The following is a 13,428-nucleotide window of genomic DNA, read 5'->3' as shown; positions in this document are numbered from 1 at the left end:
GAAGCACTAGAAAACTACATCCCCAAGCCCCTGGTGGGAATTGTTTGTTAAGAGTTCCTGTCTAGATGATATCTTGCTTCATTGAAATGTCTCTACCTGTACATGCCAAATGTGTGTGTGAAACACTCTGAATATGAAAGATCCTAATTTTGAATGACACTCATCATCATACTGTACTTCTGCACAGAATGTGCAGCATCTTCTGCAAGAGCAGCTTAACAAGATCAGAGCAATTTTAAATTTCTGTGCACTGGAACTAAGGTTATTTTGCATTACATTAATTTATTTTTTAATGTGTTTTGCTCCTTTCCTTCCTCTGCAGACATAGATCACATTCCAGTTATTTTCTGCAAAGGGTTCATTATGCTGTGCTTAATAACTCAGAGGACCTGACATTTTAGTAGCAAACATCTCTAATTCTTAAGCACAAGATAAATGAAAAAATGCATTTACCAGTACAAGCATTCCTGCAAAAAGTCAAAATGCAAAGCACTGACCTGCACCCAAATGTATTTTTCCTTCCTCTCTCCCATTGTGCCTTTGCTCTCTACACAACACAAAGGAGGCAGGAAACACTGCTGGATTTCAAATATCCACATTTCCTAGCTCGGGGGGTGCAAATCTGCACACTGGAGTCAAAACTGGTTTTATCACTTGCATTACAAAACACATAGAGAAAATTATCCCAATCCACCACAGCAGCACAAGAGTTTTCAGAGACACATGCACTTCTTAGCTTAGGTCCAGGAAGGTAATTCTTAAAACCAACTTATGCCTACACAATTAATTTGATTTTAAAAGACAAATGGATGCAGCATGCAGTTAATTTTTCCTCAAAAAAAATTTATTTATTTTTCCTGACTACCTTTGTTGACAAAGACTTCAAAGGTCATCAAAAATCAAGCTGGGACTCTCAAGCAAGGAGAAATGTGAAGAGCTAGAGTTCTAAAATTCTAAACCCACAGTTCCCACTCTCCCTATGAATGTTTCTGCCCCTGGGTCCAGGCTACTCTGGGTTCTTTACTCCTAATTTTTCACATGAAACTTTCCCACTAAGGAGAACATTTTCAAAAAGCCTTGAGGAAGAAAAACAGTGCTGCACAGGAAATACTATGAATCCCAAAGTTTTCATAGTGCCTATCACAACAATTGCTATTTAGGATGCAGTTGATATTGTATAACATTCTTTTTCAAGAGAAGGTGCATGTTAACTGGCCAAAGGGGAAACTCCCCCCAGCATTACTTTTAGTGTCAATTCTATAGAGATATCTTTTTTATCTTCACCCTTCTTTTTCCACATGGAACAAAGTTCCTGCTCTCTTGCAGTTTTTCCCATCTTTTCATGATCTTTCAACTAGTTTTAACAAAAACCTCCCCAAACCCAACACAACAGGATAAAAGTATATCCTATCTAGCTGCTCAGCCAAGGGCACCTTCTACATCCAAATGAACTGTGGAGACATTGCTGCTATGCCTTCAAAAGTGCAATGGGAAAGACAGAGAATGGCTAGAATTCTTTCTGAGGTTAATTCCCTGAGATCTGGCCTGTCTCTGGCCTCATCCAAGGTGGATTACTGTCCTGTGTTCAGAGGGTTGTCCCTCTATCATGCAGTACTGTGCTTCCCTAAGGCTGGTTCAGGGTACCTCTGATCAGCTCTTCCTTAGCTGGTGGAAATAGCACACGTGAGCAAGAAAATATTTGCCATTTCCCATGTTTGGAAGCCACATGAAACAATCACAGAAGTTACTTTTGCTGCAAAAACCAATGATGTTTTACAAACTCCTTGTACCCTCACACGCTGATTCTCCTACCTTAGCTTTTATTTCTCCCAGCTGTGTCCCTGGTGGTTTTGCAGATGGGCAGACTGGAAGTTCACATGATAAACATACAGCAAAGGACAATCCATGAGTTTGCATTGCTTCAGTTACCAGGATCTGCAGAGATGTCAAAGACATGTTATTCCTCGTTTGGCAATATGCTTGGATTGCTAATTAATGCAAACAGCTTGTTGTCTACAGTAATGCACAATTACTTCTCAGTGACCAAATGGCTCACAACAATTTCAACAAGCAGCTCAGGAGCCAAAAGCATTCCATAAATAAGGTGCTGACACTAAGCTTGTGTAATTTTATTTAAAGACACAATATTATAGCCATCTGGAATACCATTTATTTAATAACATCCAGCAACATGGGGCTTGCCACCTATTAACTGGAAAATTATTGGCAAAACAGGTAGCGAAAGGCATGAATGGAGCCTAGTAAGGACTAAGGAGGAAGAGAGAGACTGTGACTGACTTGTAATGGCTTCTTTTTTGCATCACTCAATTTTGGAAAGACAGACATTGTTTTATGGTAGACCACCAATCTACGAACAAGTCCAAACATCAGAAAGTCATTTTACTGTCACAGGAAAGAACAGAGCTCTTCTTCACACCTTTCTTGAAGAAAGTAGAAGAGTCTTTGGTTGGACTGTGTGCCAAAATAAATGCGTTTTCATAGTGGCAGTGTTCAAATGAATCACTTGCACAACACAGAGCAAAACTCCTGCAATTTCTATCGTTCTACATTCCATTTATGAACAAGACAATTTGAGATGCTGCTGACATGCAGGAACTCAGTGCTGAATCCCTAACCCAAATAATGTCACAGATAGTTTCAAAGATGCAGCTACCTGCAATGGTTTAAAACAAACAGAGTGCACAAACACTATTTTTCAGGGCCCAGTCATGCCCAAATCTGTATTACATACAGAGATGTAGCTTAAAAGTACCTCTTGTCACAGGGGAAGATGACAGCATTGCATCCTACAAAGGAGCCAATCTTCTAGTCCTAACCTGACTCCTTACCTGCTTCTCTCTACAGCCATAAATGCTTGCTCTATTTCCCATTAACAGCCCAAGTCTGAGCACCATTTTTCACCTGTTACTGGTGCTTTCATCAATATCTCCCTTCCACTGCAAGTACTACATTTCCAGTCACCTTGTCAGTGGAGCTGAGCTTTTTTTCCCTAGTCTACCCACCGCTCCTTTGTTAAAAGCATTATTCCTTCCCTTGCTGTGTCTCATTTAAACATTCAAACTGACAGTCTATTAGGTGTTCTGGTGGCAGCTTCTTAAGAGATTGAGGCCTTTTGTGTGTCAGCCCCCTGACACACAATCTACATTTAGCAGGGAGGTGGCAGACACAAAGAATATCTTTTTAAATTAGAGAGCAAGGCAGAGATTTGCAGAGAGTAAGAGAAACTGTTCTGAAAACATGGCTCCTCTGGAAATGGGGTTGCAGGGTAGGGCAGCTATTTTTGACTTGCCCATGCAATCACCATACCAGGCAGTTCAAGAGGTGACACATCTAAAGCGGGTGTGGAGGAGCTCTAACTGTAATGGTCCTTCTCATGTCTGAAGACACGAACATTGTGATGAGGGGTCCCTGGCATTTCCCTGTGCTGCCAGTGCTGCTGCTGCAGGTGGCAGAAATCAGAAACATCCTTGAAGTTATCAAAAACTGGATGAGAAAAAGTGGGAATAGTGGGAAATTGACTCCTAGTTTGATAATGTGGCTTGCTGACATACCCATTCCTTCAGGTAACAGACACAGCACATGTGGAGATGCTACTGAAGGAGTTTTCAGTTTCTCATATTAACAGCACATAATGACACAAGCAACTCTCAGAATAAGAATAATGATGCCAGCATCTCCATAAAACCTGTTCTTCTTGAGGACAGTAATTTCTTGAACTTTCCAGGCTCGTGAACATTGTTATTATTACCTTTTAACACCACCCAACCATATCTATTTTTCTTTGTCTAAATATTATCAAAAAATCATCCTTCAGCCATTTCTATTAATAGCTTTGAGCACCTAAATAAAGCAATTAAGAAAGTAATTTAAATGTATTCCTTACCTAGATCTAATGTCACCCATCTGCACGAAGCTCAGATGCTGGAAGTGTTGTTTGACATTCATAGCTTCATTCATGTAACAGATGACACAAGCCTACCTCTCTCTATACAGGAAGAAAGAGCACTGATTAAAATAAAATATTAAAAAAGTACAATCAAAAAGGACTGTAAGCCCAAATCTCAGTCTATTTCAGTCTCAGAATACTCTTGGAAAATCAGGTGCTAATGTTTCCATCTCAGAATGCAAATAATATTTTGTAACTTGCACTGGAACTCATGCTAACATTTACTATTGTTAGTAGTTACTCTTAAGAAGCAGATTATTACAAAATAAATCTCAGAGGAAAGGGTGTCACTTTCATTCAGTAGGTACAAAGAAGGAAATTATGCACTGGTGGTTGACCCTCATCTTCCCTTCATCCCCTCCTTTCCCCTCCTTCAGTGGGAATGGGGATCACTGAGGGATTTAGAGCAGAAACCTTCTGCTTTCTTCCCCTTCCTCTCTAATTGGAATTTGCCACTTTCCTCATATGCTAAATGGCTATTCTTCTGTTAAAGGCATTTTTTCCTACTGCTGAAGATGCATACTGACAGCTTTTCTCTTGTCTAAAATAAGTTATTCTGCCTTCTTTTCTGGGTAACTGTACACACACAAATATCTGTTTATCTTCTTCACTGAATTTGCTGCCATTTCAGTAACATTACAATTATTTTTTTCTTAACAAAAAATAAATTCAGTTCTAAGTTTTATATGGACTGTTACTAGTCCCAAAATTCATCTCAATGCTACATACTGAAATAGATTTGGGTTTTCTATGACTTCTCAAGAAGCATCAAAATCTCACATCAACATAAAACCATAGATCAGGATCAACATTTATATATCTGCAGTTAAGGATAATCCAAAAGGGACTCAGAACTAACCAAGTGATTAAAATCAAACTCAACTGATTTAAAGAGTTGAGCTTTGATGATCTTTGTGGGTCCCTTCCAATTCATAATATTTTATGAATATATCCCAGCTCCATCATTACCTGATCCCACAAATCATTATTTTTATTTAACTCTTCTGCACATTCCTACAGAAGTTTTTCATATCTGTGACCACCAACAACATAAGACCTTGTTATCAGTTACAGCCCATTTTATAAAGTTATAATTTCACTGGTTACCTATTGCATTCATCTTGCCTCTCTATTAAATTCTCTGCCATTTTGAGTGCCACATTTTCAACCTCCAATCAAAACATGTCCAAAAAAATGTTGCAAATTTTTTCAATTTCTTCACAAATGTATCAAAGAGCACTGGGTAAAGTAAATCTCTCCCCTTACTTAACTCTGCACTACTGGCAAATGAAGGGATATTGCACACTCAAGAAACACTTGACTATTTGAACTATGAGCCACAGTTATGTTATATTAATAATCTTTATAGGCACTTTAATTTCTGTCAATCCAGACTTTTCCTCTAAATACTTCCCTTTCTTGATGCTTTTAATAACCACTCATAAATTATAATATCCCTGCTTTCTGCTGAGCTTGCCATTTCTTGTTAATTTCACATGGAATGGGTAAAAACTATGAAAAATAATTTATTATGAGATAAAACTAATTGTGTAACCAGCATTAAATAAGTTATTCCAGGATTATTTTTCAACTCCTTCTATGGCTGTATATTTTATTATAATTTAGTCTGTTTCAGAAAAGAAGAATCAGTGCTGCCAGGAGACAATCAAAAACAGATTGCAAAATCTGTTTTGAGCAAATGTGTGATTTCTATCTACCTCTTCTTAGATTCATTCATTTCAATAATTAATATTAAAGTAAGTGCTGAAAGCATTACATTTTCTTGTCTTTAAATCTGTAAGCATTGACATAAAATCTTTAAAAATTTTAGCTCCATAGCTATGCTGAGAAAAAGGTGTTTTTCTGCTTATAGTCATGTATATTTAAAAAAAACCACACTACTTAAATTGCAGTATCCTGCACACTTCATCAAAAAAGTCAGCACTGTACATTTTTCTGCTAGCAAGTGACTGCATTAATAGCTCTGGCCAATACTGAAAACTCTGAGATCAGTAGTCAACAGACAATACAAAATGAGATAGTACAATTTTAAAGACTTTCAGTAAAACTGAATTATTCCAAAAAGCCTTGAATTATTTTCCAGACAGATATGCTACTAGAAACAGGCCTAAAGCTCTTTCCACAGCCAAAAGCCAAGACTTGCATTATGCAACACCTTAGTTATCTATAATGTGTATCATGCTGAGCCATTCATCCAAGAATATCCTTTGCCTCCTTTAGGGTAAGAGGTAATTTAACCTCAGTACTAGCTCATTTCTCCCAAGATTGCCAGTCTTGTGAGAAATTACAAGATTAGCTTTACGATGAGAACAAATGTGCATTAGACAGTGAAATTTAACCCTACCTTCACCCTAGGGCTGATATACAGCACTGAAATAACACTTTTTCTCCTAACCTATTGCAGTTTGATAAAATGAAGCATCCTCGTTGGTATTAAATGGTAAAATGTAAGTATTTTACATTCACTAGTGGAAGCTTAAATACCTTATTGACAATCTTTTATTCCCTTAATATACTATTTCATTATAATGGCCAAAATCATTATGCAGAAATGCAGGAATACACTCCGGGAGTCAACCTGAGTAATTCAATATCCTTCACTACCAATATATTATTTCCAATCTCATCTAATGTTGTATCTCTCTCTAAATCGTCTTTGGAGACCATAATTGTTCATTCATTTGTTGAGGACAAAGCAGTCTCGCACACAAAAGCCCTGGAACAGATACACATCCTTGTACAGTTAGAATTTCTAAGTGCTCTTGAGCCAAATCCATGCAGTGGGACAGGATTTCCACAGGGCTGGACAGAGCCAGCAAAGGGAGTCAAACATTAACGGGTTTGTGCCGTTGTCACTGCCGTGCAGCTCTGGCTGAGCCAAGGCCCTGGTGTTGTTCCTTTGGGGTTTGGTGCTCAGTTAGAGGCTCTGCTGTGGTCACAAACTGCCTGGCTCTCACTGCCCAGCAAGGATATTCATTGGCTGGGCAAGAGACACTGGAAATGAAAGACTTTTCTTTAAAGGGCCTTCAATCTCCCTGTGTACTATGACACATCAGGCTGACGCTCATGTAAAGTGTCAGAGGCCTCGTTCCCAGGGGTAACTTGAGGAGACACTGAAGAAACAGTTTGGGATCTCTACACATAGGGGTGGCGAGCAGAAATTACTCAACTAAGTTCAAGTGTTTTTCTAAGCCAGAAACTTCAGCAGTGAACAATTCCCACCCATGTCTACTTCAGACTTCAGTGCATTATTTTCCATCACACTTGAGCTGAGCAGCCTTTCACTCAGAAATGAAATACTTCAGTATGAGAAACTGGCACTGAGTCCAGGTAAGTGGGATGATCAAAAGGAATGAATGAAATCAGAGACAGATTTATTCTCTGTTTGTTCAAGCTAAATGCAACTCAGTCCCAAGTCATTTGATGAGATTTGTTCAAGAAGTGATTACATCCCAGCTAATTAGAAATAAAACCCACAATATACCAAATTTAACTCATCATTTTAACTAGGTCAGCAGAGAAAAGGTAAGCGGCTCAAATGCCACATGAAACAATATAAGAAAGCAATAAGGAGTTTAGAAGTCAGAGGGCATCTTTTTCTGCATATAAATAAACAAAAGATCAAAAACATGACCTATTGTTTTCTGATTCACAGTATTATCCAACTCTCAGAATTTGATCTTATGCTAGTTGAATATGAAATGGACTTTTCTGATTTTTTCAGAAACTGTAATTCTTCTCATTTCATAAACACTAGAGTTACTAGAATTTTTCTTTTTCGTCCTATTAATGGTTTCCATCCCATTGACAAAGAACATTCCCAAACATTCCCATTTTTGGCCCTACAGAAAGCCTTGAGAAAACCATGCAGATTTCTGACAGAAAGCAAACTGCATTGAAACAGAATTTCAATACCTCTCATACACTTTAAAAAAATTAGTTTTACTTAGATCAATTGGTGTATGACACCAAAAGCACGTATTGTCCCAAAAATCCCAATCGGAAAGGGACCTAGCATTTGTCATACTTTCTTTATACATCAGTTGTGCATTTTAAAACAGAAAACTCCCTAATTTGGCAGTGCTGTCACTAATGTCACTTTACAACACTCAATATGCCAATATGATGATAACAGTCAAAGGAGGCAAGTGCATTTTAAAAACAAGATGGATCAGCTTTAGACAGGCAGCACAGAACAGAGGAGATCTGCCCAGCAGTCACCAGTAATTGGTTTAATGTGCAGTGACTGATTTAAGTTAATAATACACTGTTGTACCTCACGCCTGTCCCATCCAGTCTCTAATATCATCTGCTTGCCACATCAGCCTCATGGCTGGTAACTTCTTATACACCAAAATCAATACTGAAAAATCTCTGTTTACCTCCATCCCCCAAACATGCCGACCTGATTTCTTTTGGCTTCCCTTTTCCTGCAGTTCTGACATCTGGAAACTATTCCTTTCCTCTTTTTCTCTTTTTTTTTTTTGGCTCAGTTACTGAAGCACACTCTAATACCTCTTCTTTTTCTCTGACCACCTCAATAACCATAGCACATCCCACATTGTTCCTTTGCTCTGTCCAGATTCAAAAGATCAATTTCACTGACCACTATTACCATGTTTCATTGATGCTGACATCGTCCAGTGGTGCAATATCAGAATTGATGGGCAAGGCTAACTGGGGTTACGGATAAACTATGAAAAATCTGACCAGAAGAACATTAGAACCAATATATGGAATTCAAGTATTTCTTCAGTTTGTTTGGTCAGTTCAGAATTTATCATCATCGTCACCTTCAAATATTTGACACTTTTAAAATCAGAAGCTTCCTGAATGGGGAAGAGGGAGGAGGTGGTAGTAAAAAACTAAACTGATATCTAGATGGTTTTATATTCTTGATGGAATAGAAATCTGGCATGTTTTATTTCTTCCATTTGCAGCCAAGTAAAACTAATCAAAATGCCTGAGAAATAATAATTTTTAAAAATTAGGAAAACAAAAAAAAAAAACTCCATAAATTAATCCCCCCTCCCAAACAATAAAACACACAGAAAAATAATTATTCCACACCTGCACCCATTTTAGAAAGCAAGAGATGCTCTTTTGCACAAACTGTGCCAGTACTGGAGGGTACCAATTGGTACAAGCTACTGAGGGAAAAATGACCAGGACTGATACTACAGCTATGACATGATGGTGCTCTCATTCTGTCTGGAATTTGGAAGAAAATATAGCAACTACCTGGCTCCCTGCTCAAAACAATCTTGTTTGAACATGACTTGTTCCGTTTTAATTTTAATAATTTTTTATCATCTTTTCCATAGTGATGTCCTCAACACACATGTGATTTTGCAAAAAGCTGTGCTATGACTGACACTTTCAGATCTGCTTTTGCTAGGACAAGACTTATTAAAACAAGCTAAAAAAATCCTTTAAAATAATAAAGAATTGAGCCACTCTGGATCAATGCAAACCCCTGATCAATTTGTAAATAAATCCATACAGCATACCAGTTAAAATTTAGTTTTTCTCACAGTTTAGTCAGACTTTCCTAGTGTGTTCTTGCAACTAAGACAGATTGTTTACACATCTAGAGAGATTTTGTCCTCCTAGTTTCTTCTCCCAAAGCAAAATACTCATTTCCCTTCTCCCTTTTCTGCCAATGGAGAATTACATGTGAGATCTTTCCTTTCTGTAAAAATCTATGTGCAGAAAACTGACTAAATTTTGTGAATAAATAATCTTTCTTCATTTGTGGGAAGTGAAAGCTTCTATCCATGAGCCTCTCACTCTTCCAAGTGCACAGTAGGGGCTAATAATGAAATAATTAAGCACACAAACAAGCATTAAGCTAATAGCTAGTGTTGCAGCCACTCTTCCTCCATAACTATTACATTTCCAAGTAGTCTTCAATCTTTTCTGCAAACAGCAGTGCAATGTCTTAGTGGGGACAGCTGTTCTTTCAGACTGGAGGAACATTAGAAGATCAATACATTTTTTTCACCAATTCCTTGGTCTTACAATAGCACGCCTGCTATTGTTGCATCAATAGAGGCCCATTCTATTGTCTCTTATTGTGATTTAAATTAACATAGAATAGCAGGCAATGCACACAAATCCCAGTAGTTTACAGAAGTGCTATCTAATCTAAAAATACCAATAGTACTGAGAACTAAGTGCAGCTCTGTACTTCTCATTAATATGCTTAAACCCCGGAGTTGAAATAGCATCTCAGATGTCAGGAACAAGGCACTGCACATATACCCTGCAAGTTAAGGATGGAGAGAGAGCTCCAGGGCTACACAACTGTGCTTCAACCAGTCTAAGTTAAATATCTAATACACAATCTTGGAAAATATTACATGTTTAGCAATAAACACCAAATTCCATTAAGGGGATTATTGTATTTTCCATCTCTGCAGCTACTGCTTGATTCAGCCAGGGAAATAAAACTAGCTGTATGAGAGGATTGCCTTTCTTCGGTTGCACACCTAATTAAATACAAAAGAAAAAAAGCATAATAATTTTTAAGTCATTTTCAACAATTTTTTCCTGATGTGCAACAATCAGTTCTCACTAGAGAGTAATGCTTCGGCATTCCAGAAATAAACAGCAGACAAATAGAGAGGAATCAGAATTTTTCAGGGTTACTTTAACAGCTTGAAAACGGGAGGGTGATCCCAGAGAGCTACAAGCAGTGTCTCACCTTTCCACAACCCCTCAGAGCCCAACAAGTTTGAGGCTATTGGAAGATATGCAGTTCCTGGGACATCACAAGCAATCTTCTCTTATGAGAATCTTCACTGAATGGCAGCACTTATGCTACAAGTGCCACTTTGCAGGCGTAAGGTTTGCCAGAACAGACTTATATGAGCATCTCTAGCCCTCCGAGAGGTTATCAAAACCTTTAGAGAAAGAACATTAGAGGGAAGCTGGGGAGCACACAAGATTTCATTGAGAAGCTCCTGTCCAAAAGGAGGAAAGACTAAAGTGGCTTTATTTTATTTCCTAAGAAATAGAGAGAAATGCAGAAATGCATCTAAAGTCACACTTTTTTAAAATGCAAACAAAACATGAGCTGCAGGGAAACACATCTGGACTCTCTGTTGATGGACAGCAAAGCTTTCATATGACTTCAATTATTACTTCCTTTCTGCAAAATCTCCCTCACTGCTGGGACAATCACTGTTCTTTCAAACACAGCAGCACAGATGGAGTTTCTGAAAGATCTCCTAAAGAACAAAAGAAAACATGGAATTGGGAAACTGATGTAGAAAGCATTCTTTTAAGAGTAAAAGCTTATCTTTACAGACCACTAGAAATACTGAATAACCACAAAAGACATTAACAAGTTCCTATGAAATCCTGAATGCCATGTGAGTCAGATTCACTCCTGCAGCCCAGGGGTGTGCAAAAGTACATAGGAGGAGGAATTATCACAGTGAACAACACCACCTCCATCACACTCCCTAAGGGCCTCAGCTTTCAGTGGATTGCAGAGGCTCCATCACAACCTTGCTGGCAGACACTGTCTTGTGCAGGTGAGGAATCAATAGATTTTGCAGCTTCCCAGGCTAAACTCAGCCTCCAGCCCCTGGATGGATGCATCTCCAACTCCCGCCAGCTGCTGCTGCTGATGTTCACCATTGTCTGAAACTACACCTTCCACAACCTCTCCTACTTTCTGCATATCCTACATTTCCCTGCCCTGCCCAACTCACAGCAGGGTGACATTTTAGATTGCACAGGGGACTCATCCAGTGCCTCTCCAGAGATTACAACCCATAATTCAACAGTCCTTGATTTAAAGCCAGAGCAACACACAGGTCAGAATCATACCTAACTCACATGTTCTGCATAATAAACACACCAGGCAAGTGGCTGGTAGTCAGCAGCTCATAAATTTGAGTACCACCCCTGCTGCCTTGCAATTTACAGCAGTTTTGGGTGAGTTTTCCATGAGCAAGCTGGAAAGCTATGCCTAGAACCCAATTTTTTTTTTTTTATTTCACTAGACATAGAAATCTGTATTTAGCAATGTGTCACATCTACAGAGCCACACAACAAGCCAGGGTCCAACAGTACTAGTAAACATAAGGAGTTTCCAAATAACTTCTAATGAGTATCCCAGCATAACAGTCCTTGCCTCACTATCCCTGCTGAGCTTCCCTGTAAGATAAGGTGGTGGTCGAGTACTGAATGAAACTTTTAAAGTTACTGATTTTCATCCTTATCCAATAAACATGGTTTTGGTGATTTTTTTTTTTTTTTTGGTTGGTTCTTTGGTTGTTGTTGGGTTGTTTTAGTTCTTAAACAGAGAATCTTTTCTGTGGGTAAACTTAGTGGTACTGGTTAGTTTAATGAAACTCTAGACCCTTTACCTTGAATTCTCAGATTCAATCTCTACATTTACACATGTATTTTCCACCTGTGGTCACTAAATTAAACAAACTGATTTAAGAAAGTGCAGGAGGTTGTCAGTCACTCACTATTTTGTGAAACCAGCTCACATACCCACTGAATACTGTGTGGCCATGCAAATCAAATAGCATCATTTCACATTTATATTGGGCTCACTTTAGTGCAGTGTGCACTCTTCCCCTTTAAACCATAACTCCATTTCATATTAAAGTTAACACTTCAAAACCAGTTTTCTAATTCAGTATGAACACTTCATAATTACATTTTTCTTAAAAGCTGTAATAAACTTTATTTAAGCAAGTGCTTCCCGTTTTATTGCCAACCCCAAACATTGTTCATTTGCAAGCACAAAGTGTCCTCTTGACACGATAATGAAAGTGCATTCATACATGTCAGCTGGAGCAATTATGTACTTCAGATTTAAATGCAACAAGTATCATTCAGGCTTTTCTGCTGACACTTTCAAACATGACATGCATATTAAAATTAACACCTACAGTGTGAACATAGTTCACTTCAACTGCAGGTTTGCCAAATCCCCCAGAAATCTGGGCAACAGAACAGAGAATGGGCAAAATCATTTTATAAACAGGCCAAACAATTCTAGAATTATTCAGATTAATTTACTGTTGTTCAATTACCTCTGCAGTACCTAGCACAGGAAGAAGCAAAGAAAGCCTTGGAAGAGAGCCCTGGGCTCTATTAAGGTTTAAGAGCATCTCAAGCAGCCTCACAGTGCCCTGGGCACACAGGGTGGGTCCCTGTCCCTTTCCCTGGAGCATTTCTCCGTTCACTAAAGCCACATGGCCCAGCCTCCAGCAGTGCTTGCAGCCCCACCAGAGCAAGCTTGGATGGGAACTGAGAGATATATCTGGAAAGGCAGATTACATCCTACTGGCTGGAGCACAGAGATTTCTGGAATAATGCTGACTTATTGAAAAGGGGGAAAATAGTGATTACTTTAAAATTGGATTTTAAAGGACACTTCTTTTCTATACACCCCTGAGTGGCCTGAAACA

The 13,428-nt window shown here is 38.5% G+C and overlaps 1 long non-coding RNA gene across 1 annotated transcript in view; it reads right to left on the bottom strand.

The window, feature by feature from the left end:
- Positions 1–13,428, bottom strand: part of LOC119705219 — a 225,475-nt gene that overhangs the window by 116,168 nt on the left and 95,879 nt on the right. The window contains exons 3-4 of the long non-coding RNA XR_005258170.1: positions 3,905–4,006; positions 1,813–1,935 (exon numbers count right to left, since the gene is read on the bottom strand). This is a non-coding gene — a long non-coding RNA (uncharacterized LOC119705219). The remainder of the gene's footprint in view (positions 1–1,812; positions 1,936–3,904; positions 4,007–13,428) is intronic.

The sequence above is a fragment of the Motacilla alba genome, chromosome 10 (assembly GCF_015832195.1).
Source record: "Motacilla alba alba isolate MOTALB_02 chromosome 10, Motacilla_alba_V1.0_pri, whole genome shotgun sequence".
Taxonomy (NCBI): domain Eukaryota; kingdom Metazoa; phylum Chordata; class Aves; order Passeriformes; family Motacillidae; genus Motacilla; species Motacilla alba.
Note: the sequence above shows the minus strand (reverse complement) of the source record. Positions and strands in the feature narration are given on the sequence as shown.